At 41.3% G+C, this 9,241-nt stretch overlaps 1 long non-coding RNA gene across 1 annotated transcript; it reads right to left on the reverse strand.

Moving 5' to 3' along the window:
• Window positions 1-360: 360 nt before the first annotated feature.
• LOC144232588 (uncharacterized) lies at window positions 361-8,584 on the reverse strand. The gene is made up of 2 exons (XR_013335464.1): window positions 8,523-8,584; window positions 361-502 (listed from the first exon to the last, which is right to left on the reverse strand). It is a non-coding gene; the product is annotated as an uncharacterized LOC144232588 (long non-coding RNA).
• Between the last annotated feature and the right edge of the window lie 657 nt (window positions 8,585-9,241).

The following is a 9,241-nucleotide window of genomic DNA, read 5'->3' on the forward strand; positions in this document are numbered from 1 at the left end:
TTATTTCTGCACCTCCCGTGGGGCTGGGAATCACAACCCCAAGATCAAGAGTCGGATGCTCTACCCACTGAGCCAGCCAGGCGCTCACACTGTTCTCTGTTTCCATTAGTTTGACTTCTTTAGGGACCTCATATGAATGGAATCAGAGAGTATTTGTCTTTTTGTCACTGACCTATTTCACCTAGTGTAATGTCTTCAAGGTACATCCATGTTGTAGCATGTGAAGGATTTCCTTTTTAAAGGCCGAATAATATTCCACTGCATGAATATACATTTTCTTCATCTATTCATCCATCAGTGGACATCTGGGGTACTCTCATCTTTTGGCTATTGTGAATAATGCGGCTGTGAACGCGGGTATGCTTTCTCTGTCCAAGATCTTATTTTCAATTCTTTTGGATACAGACATCGAGGTGGGATTACTGGATCATGTGGTAGTTCTATTTTGCACTTTTGAGGCCTTTCTGTTAGATTTTCCATAGCAGCTGCACCATTTTAAATCCTGCTAAAAAGAAAACCACAGGCTTAAAATGGCGTCACTCAGGTTAAGCCCCCAAGTCAGTAAACCAATACTTAATACCTAACCTGACTGCAGTTTCAGCCCCTTAGACATGTTGCCTTTAACTCATCAACATGGGGATTTCCTGGTTCTCACTAGGAAGTATCTCGATAGACCCAGTCCATTCCCTTACGGAGGATAACCTTGCCTAAAACGGTAATTCTTTGCTAATAATTTCCTTTTTTCCACTTCTTTCCTGTAGCCCTTTGGCGCTCCCCTCTACTTACTAGATGGGATGTTGCCCAGTCCATGAACTGACCAAGAAAGCCAATGAGATCTTTCATGTTCACTCGATATTTAACGATCCCACCAACAGTGCACAGGGTTCTAATTTCTCCACATCCCCGTCAGCCCTTGCTATTTTCTGTCATTTGGATAGTGGCTCTCTCAGTGCATGTGAGGTGAGGTGTCATTGTGGTTCCAATTTCTGTTTAGCGAATGGTTAGTGATGTGCATCTTCCTTTATGCCTGTTTGTCATTTGTATATCTTTTGAGAAATGTCAGGAGGAGTTAAGATGGAGGAGAGGCAGGGAGACCGGGATTTCCCTGGACTTTCAAATACAGCTGTATTGAGGTCAGATGACTTAGAACAGCCAGGAAATCAACCTGCGGAGTGAGAGAAAAATCTCCATAGGTGGAAGGAGACAGCTTGGCGGGATGGAGGTGCGTGTATGCGAATTGGGGGGCATAAAACAACGAGGGTGTGGAGGGGAGGAAGCCTCCTCTGTGGTGAGACAAATGGGAGAGAAAGAGAAACTGTGGACTATAGTTTTGTGTTAGGACAAGAGACAGACCTCTTGGGACCGCGGCTGGGGAACAAGAAGCAAGAACTACAGAGAATGCCAGTCTCTACCAGCCTTAGGAGCTGAAGATCAGAGTTTTTAAAAGCGTGTGACTCTCTCCAGAGGAAGCCACTATGTGTGTGCACCTGCGGGGGAAGAAGCCGGCCTGGGGGGCAATCTCAGGGGGGCACCAGGAGAGAGCAGGGCGGTATGGACACTGACCAAACCAGATGGCCCCTCCTCCAGCCCAGCACGGCCACCAGTCTCAGCACCAACAGACAACGGCTTCTTGTTGTCAGGCTGTCTGTCAGTCTGTCTGTTTGTCGGTTTGTCTGTTCTTCTCTGTTCTTTCTACCCCCTTCTTTTTTCTTTTGGAGTCAAGCTTATAGTTTCTGATTTGTTTTGGGTCAATTCTTATTTTATATATATAATTCTTTTTTTCTGTTTCATCAGGCATTTTTACTCTTTTACTCTATTCTTTTTATACCTTTTCTGTATCTTCTTTATTTTTCTTCATCTCTCTCTGGATTAAGCCTTATAGTTTTATGTTTGTTTTTTGTTTTTTGATTCTCTGATTGGTTTTCTTTTCTCCCCTTTCATTTCTCTCTTTACATGGGATCAGGCTCCTCACCCCTTTCCTTTGTTTCCGGGGTGACTTCAATGAACAAATCAAAGCACACCTGGTAAAGGTCCAAACACTCCACCACTATGAGCAAGGGGGAGCTTTGTAGAAGTCTGTCCAGTGGAATAGAGCAGCCAAAATGCAACAACAGAGTGCATGTAACACACTCCAAAACACTTCCTGAAGGGCCAGGCCCCGGCCAGTATGTGACCCCTTTTTAATATAGTAGTGATCACAGGTGCAGGGCACATAACAAGCTATTAAAACACGTTAAAGACAGAAACCTACAAAACGATGAAATGGAAGAATTCTCCTCTAAAGAACATACAGGAAGAAATGACAGCCAGAGCATTGCTTGAAACAGATGTAAACAATAAATCTGAAGAAGAATTAAGAAAAACAGTCATAAGACTAATGGCTAATGGCTGGGCTTGAAAAAAGCATAGAACACAGCAGAGAATCCATTGCTGCAGATATCAGAGACCAAAGAAATAGTCATGATGAATTAGGAATGCTGTACATGAGATGCAAAATAAACAAGATGTAGTAACAGCGAGGATGGAAGAAGCAGAGGAGAGAATAGGTGAAATACAAGATAAAAATTATGGAAAATGATGAAGATGAAAAAAAGAGGGAATGAAAATAGCTAGATCACAAGGGGAGAATTAGAGAGCTAAGTGATTCCATGTAATGAAACAATATCCGTATCATAGGTGTTCCGGAAGAAGAACAGTAAGAGAAAGAGGCAGAAGGTTTATTTAAACAAATTACAACTGAGAACTTCACTAATCTGGCAAAGGAAACAGGCATTCAAGTCTAAGAGGCATAGAGAACTCCCTTCAAAATCAACAAAAAACCAGGTCAACAGCACAACATATCATAGTGAAGCTGGCAAAATACAAAGATAGAGAATTCTGAAAGCAGCAAGGGACAAACGGTTCTTAACCTAAAAGGGTAGACACCTAAGGGTAATAGCAGACCTGTCCACTGAAACGTGGCACGCCAGAGGGGAGTATCAAGGAATATTCAATGTGCTGAATGGGAAAAATATGCAGCCAAGAACTCTTTACCTAGCAAGGCTATCATTCAGAATAGAAGGAGAGATGAAGCCTTTCCCAGACAAACAAAAATTAAAGGAGTTCATGACCATTAAACAAGGCCTACAGGAGATCCTAAGGGGACTCTGTGAGTGGAAAGCAGCAGAGACATATGAAACATACAGATAACACAATGACACTAAATCTGTATCTTTCAATAATCATTTTGAATATAGATGGACTAAATGTCCCAATCAAAAGATATAGGGTATCAGAATGGAAATAAAAACCAAGATCCATCTATATGCGGCCTACAAGAGATTCATTTTAGATCTGAGGACACCGGCCAAGTGAAAGTAAGGGAATGGAGAACCATCTATCATGCTAATGGACATCCAAAGAAAGCTAAAGTAGCCATGCTCATATCAGACAAACTAGATTTTAAAACAAAGACTGTAACAAGAGATGAAATGAGGAAGGCCATTGTAACATAATTAAGGGATCTATCCACCAAGAAGAGCTAATGATTGTAAATGTTTATGCTCCCAAAACTCCCTACATATTCCAGGCACTGTGCTTGGATCTGGATACATATTGATGACTAAAAAAAGCATACTTGGCCTCGGCCTCTTTGAACCTAGATTCTAGTAACCAAACAAATAAAAACAATGACAAATTTTGATAAGGACTTTTCCTTTCCTTCCTTCCTTCTTTCTTTCCTTCTTTCTTTCTTTCTTTCTTTCTTTCTTTCTTTCTTTCTTTCTTTCTTTCTTTCTTTCTTTCTTTCTTTCTTTCTTTCTTTCTTTTTATCAGAGAGAAAGAATGAGCAGAAGGGGAGAGAGAGAGAGAGAAAGAGAGAGAGAGAGAGAGAGAGAGACTCTCAAGCAGGTCCCACACCCAGCACAGAGCCTGATGTGGGACTCAATCTCATGACTCTGAGATCATGACCTGAGCCAGAATCAAAAGTCAGATGCTTGGGGCGCCTGGGTGGCTTAGTCGGTTAAGCGTCCAACTTTCACTTAGGTCATGATCTCGCGGTTCGTGGGTTCGAGCCCCGTGTCGGGCTCTGTGCTGACTGCCAGCTCAGAGCCTGGAGCCTGTTTCAGTCTGTGACTCCCTGTCTCTCTGACCCTCCCCTGCTCATGCTGTCTCTCTCTCTCTCTCTCCTAGAAATAAATAAAACATTAAAAAAAAAAAAAAGTCAGATGCTTAACTGACTGAGTCACCCAGGTGCTCCTGGAACATTCATAGGGGATTTCAAAGTCCATCAGTTGCTTTCTATATGCAGCTAAGTGGATGGCTAGATGAGTGAGTCCTCTCCAATGCTTTGCCACACTCTCAACTGTGTTCAGACAAGACAGAGCAATTTTCAGGTGATCTCTCTGGGGCCATTTACTGGGTTCAGTGGACAAAGAAGGAAGAAGTGATACCAAACACTCTCCCCACACTGCCTTCTATAACTTCAAGGTGTGACCTGGTGTGGTCTGGCTTCTCCCTGCTAGTCACTTTCCCTGAGTCATGACTCTCATTGTTCTCATCTCTCTCCCTCATCTTCAATTGCTTGTTCAACAGGTGAGTGTTAGGGGTTGAGTCAGACTTACTGAGTCATCTCAACTAGCAGATGTGCACTGTGGTGATCATACCCCAGGTTAGGGCTCTTCCCTTTCTGGTCCAACTCAGCTCCAAAGCAGGGCTTATTTCTTCCCATCTTCTCTAAAGGTGTAATTATGGATGTGAGGCTTCCTCCTCAAGGATTCATCTACTACAAAGTTCTGCTCATTACAAGGCAAAGATGCTTGTAGTAGGGAAGGTGGTGGCTAAGTATTTGCTCAACTGCTTTATCTTGGTTTCTCTTGCTTAGTAAACCCAACAGCCAAGCCATTTCTGAATCAGATCATGGTGACCAGCACAAGATTCTCATCTTTGCTTTCTCTTCCTTATTGCTCAAGAGGAAATATTCACAAATAGAACTTTAAGAAACTCCCTGTGTAACCATAGTTGGAAAAATATCCTTTGAAGGTAATAATGGCTAAGGATTCACATGGCAACTTTGGAAAGGATTGAGGCATGCCATTAAAGCAAAGTTCCAAGCCAGTTTTTTTCCAGATTGCAGGTTTGTTTGTGGGGTCCTCTAGCTTTTCTTCAGAAATTAAAAACTTTGCTTTCACTTTGATAGTAAGCTTACAAGTCTAATATGGGCATATTCTGGAAGCATCAGAATGAACCTGTTGTATATTTGTGTTTAGGATCTTCTTAGGAAACAATGGTACTATTTTGACATTTTCAGGTAATGGCCATAAACAAAGATGAACTTACTATGACTACTTCTGCCAAATGAGGGCCAAATGACATTAAACACATATTGTTCAATTAGACATTCATCATAGTTTGATTTAAGAAAAAGTAATGGCTGAATTGGTTCATTGCCAGGTGTATGGTAGATAGCCACGCTGAACTCAAACGTTGAATTAGTGTTTTTTGCTTTAATTGTATTGTTTTGCAGTTTTGGTTATAACTAATTTATAAATTAAATTTGTTTTTATTGTATGAGAGCTACAAACTGAAGGTTATAGTTAGTTTTAAATTATACATATTTAGGGTGCTTGGGTGGCTCCATCGGTTAAGCATCCGACTTCAGCTCAGGTTATGATCTCACGGTTTGTGGGTTCGAGCCCCTCATCGGGCTCTGTGCTGTCAGCCCAGAGCCTGGAGCCTACTTCGGATTCTGTGTTTTACTCTCTCTCTGCTCCTCTCCACTCACACTCTATCTCTTTTTCTCTCAAATATAAATAAATATTTTTAAAAAATTTTAAAAATACAAGAGACTGAAATTACTGAGATCAGTCGGGAATGAAAGAGGAGACATTACTATCAAATTTACAGACATGATATGGGGATAAGCACTGGGTGTTGTATGGAAACCAACTTGACAATAAACTATTTAAAAAAAATTTAGACATGAAAGGACTATCAAAGAATATTATAAACAATCATATGCCAAATAATCAGATAACCTAGATGAAATGGATACATCCTACAAAGATACAACTTATAAACATTAATTCAAGAAGAAACAGAAAATCTGAATAGACCTATAGCAAGTAAAAAGATTGGGTTAATCCAATCCCATAACAATCCAACTTCCCACAAAGAAAAGCTCAAATCAGCATGGTATCACTGGTGAATTTTATCAAACATTTAAAGAAAAATTAACACCAATTCTTCACAAACGTTTCCAAAAACAGAGGAGAAGAAAACCTTTCCCAACTCATCCTATGAGGCCAAAATTACCCTGATGCCAAAAGCAAACAATGGTTTCCAAAAACAACAGACCAGTATCCTTTATAAAGTCAAATGTAAAAATCCTCAACAAAATACTAGCAGACTGAATCCAGTAATGTGTAAAAAGGATTATACACCACAATCAAGTGAGATTTATTCCAGTAATACAAGTTCATTTAACATACAAAATGAATAAAGGACCAAAAAAAAAAAAAAGGTCATCTCAGTAGACACAGAATAAACATTTGACAAACATAATATGACATGTGATTCCCTTTCATGATTAAAAACACTAAACAAACTAAAGAAAAGAAGGGAACTTCTTCAGTATGATAAAGGGCATGTACAAAAAGCCCCACATCTAACATCATAGTTAATGGTGAAAGATAATACACTTTTTCCCTAAGATCAGGAAAAGGACACTATTTACTTTTATTCAACATTGTATTAGATGTTCTACTTGGGACAATTAGACAAGAAAAACAAATAGCAATATCCATATTGGAGCAGAAGTAAAACTATCTCTATATACAGATGACATGATCTTGTGTATAGAAAATCTTAAGCAACCACCAAAACTAATGTAAGAACTAATAAATAAACTCAGTAAGGTTGCAAGATAAATATATAAACAATTTTGCTTCTAGCTTTTGGCAGCTGTGGGGCTGGGGACATCCTGGCCAGGTTGAAGAAGTTGGATCTTACTGTCCTCCTAGCTCTTCAACGTTTCCCCAAAACCCCTCAATAAAATGGTTTGGTTCCCCTGACCCCAAAGCATTTTTTTTTTGCTTCTGCACACTAACAATGAACAATTTGATGACTAAATTAAGAAAACAATTCCATTTGCAATATCATCAAGTAGAATAAAATACTTAGAAATATATTTAACCAAAGAAGTATAAGGATTAGACATTAAAAATGGGAAAAAAAAAACATTATTGAAACAAATTAAAAGAGACCTAAATAAATGGAAAAATATCCCATATTCATGGATTGGAACACCCAGTATTGTTAATATGGCACTATTTTCCCACATTGGTGTAGAGATTCAGTGCAATTCCTATCAAATCCCAGCTGGGTTGTTTTTTGTTGTTTGTTTGTTTCTTGCAGAAACTGGAAAGCTGATTCTAAAATTTATTCTTTGTTACCCTGTGCATTGTAGGGTATTTAGCAGCATCTCTAGCCTCTACTTGCTCGATGTCAACTCTTATCAGTCCTTGGGTAAAATGGGTCTTGGAAGACAGAGATTTGGAAGTCCCCTCATGCTCAAAGGCATGAAATGCCATGATTATATGGGGAGGCACCAACCACATCTGACAGTGAACCCCTGTACCTACCACTCAGAACCACTTGTGTCCTGCATTAATTAATTTCATGCTGTCATGGATTCTTCCAGGTGATGGCTGGTCACAATTTAAAAAGAACTTTAAAAAAGAAAATCTTATAATAGGGAGGTTAGTGGGGCAGCTACAGTTCCCTTTTCTGAAGATGGTCTCAGGCCATAATAAACCCTCATTTTCTTCTTCCTCTCTCACCCATTTGAGATTCTCCTCACCCTCAACTAATACTTCTCCTCCTCCTCCCCCTCCTTTTACTTCTCCTTTTCCTTCTCCTCCTCCACCTCCCCCTTCTTCTTAAATGTTTATTTATTTTGAGCAGGAGAGGGGCAGAAGAGAGGAAGAGAGAGAATCTGAAGTGGGGCTCAAGACGGTGAGATCATGACTTGAGCCAAAATCTAGAGTCAGGTGCTTAACCGACTGAGCCACTCAGGCACCCCTCAGCCAGCACTTCTGATCTGGGTTGCCTGGTCGGATAACCCAGACCTTTATCCCTGAGAAGTTTGTGCCCACATTACTCTGTTCCAGTAATTGCTCGTTCCCAGTCATCACCTGGCACAGAAGCACCAAAATGTGCTTCAGGGAATTCCCAGCATTCCAGACCCACCCCTTCCTCCCCATTAAGTAATTGTAGCTTAATTTCCTGTAAGAACTAAGGTGAATTACCCGTCTCTGTATATCACCTCTTGCTGGCCTGTTGGCACACGCAGATTCGGTGTAGCCCGGTCATTTTGGAAAAGGCCTTCTTATCCCTCTCCCCTCCCCCCACCAGGAAACCAGGACCTCTAGTCCAGCCTAACCTCAAGTGCAGATTCCCCAGGGGAAAACTGGGAGTAGGCATTAGACCCCCATGCCTTGGTGCTGCCTATCAGAGGCCCAGCACTTCAGCCCCTGGGGGTTCACCTGGTGCCTTAGCTGGGGTGTTTCAGGCCGATCCAAGGTAGCTGGTAGGTAGCTTGGCTGGTAGCTTCTAGGTGATGCGGCCTACAGCAGGACAGTGAATCCCATTATCCTGTGCCCATTGTTGCATCTCTACTGACATAAAACAGGTCCCTTGGTCTAAGGCAATCAGGATTCAGTCAGAGAAGCAGAACTACTTTGAGTGATGCGACATTGTCGTAGGCAGATGAGGTCCACGTCACAGTCCCTGGAGCCTGTGAATATGTTAGTTTAGATGGCAAAGGGAGAATTAGGGTAGCAAATGGAATTAAGATTACTTATCAGCTGACCTTGAAACAGAGAGATTGCTCTCGATTATCTGGGTAGAGCCCAGTATAGTCACAGGGTCCTTTAATGTGGAAGAGGCAGGAAGAAGAGGAAGTCACCGCGGTGCTATGTGAAAGGAACTTGAAAACTAATATTGATCTTTATTACAGGGATTAGGCCCTCCGCAGTTGTGGAAGTTGGTGAAGAATGTTATGGAAGGCTATGTGTAGCCTGTGCTTTGGGGGGAGAGCAGCCCTGGTTGTCAGAAAGAGCAGGACAGGAGGAGAGCTGCTGCTGTCTTACACCAGACCAGCAAGGCAAGCCAGCCACTGGTGCTTGCCTCTGTCTTCTACACTTCCAGAAATTTCTCTGAGCCAAATGCTAACTTGGAACCAGGCAAGGAAGGAAATTAGGAA

This window comes from Crocuta crocuta, unplaced genomic scaffold (genome assembly GCF_008692635.1).
Source record: "Crocuta crocuta isolate KB4526 unplaced genomic scaffold, BGI_CrCroc_1.0 scaffold84, whole genome shotgun sequence".
Classification (NCBI taxonomy): Eukaryota; Metazoa; Chordata; class Mammalia; order Carnivora; family Hyaenidae; genus Crocuta; species Crocuta crocuta.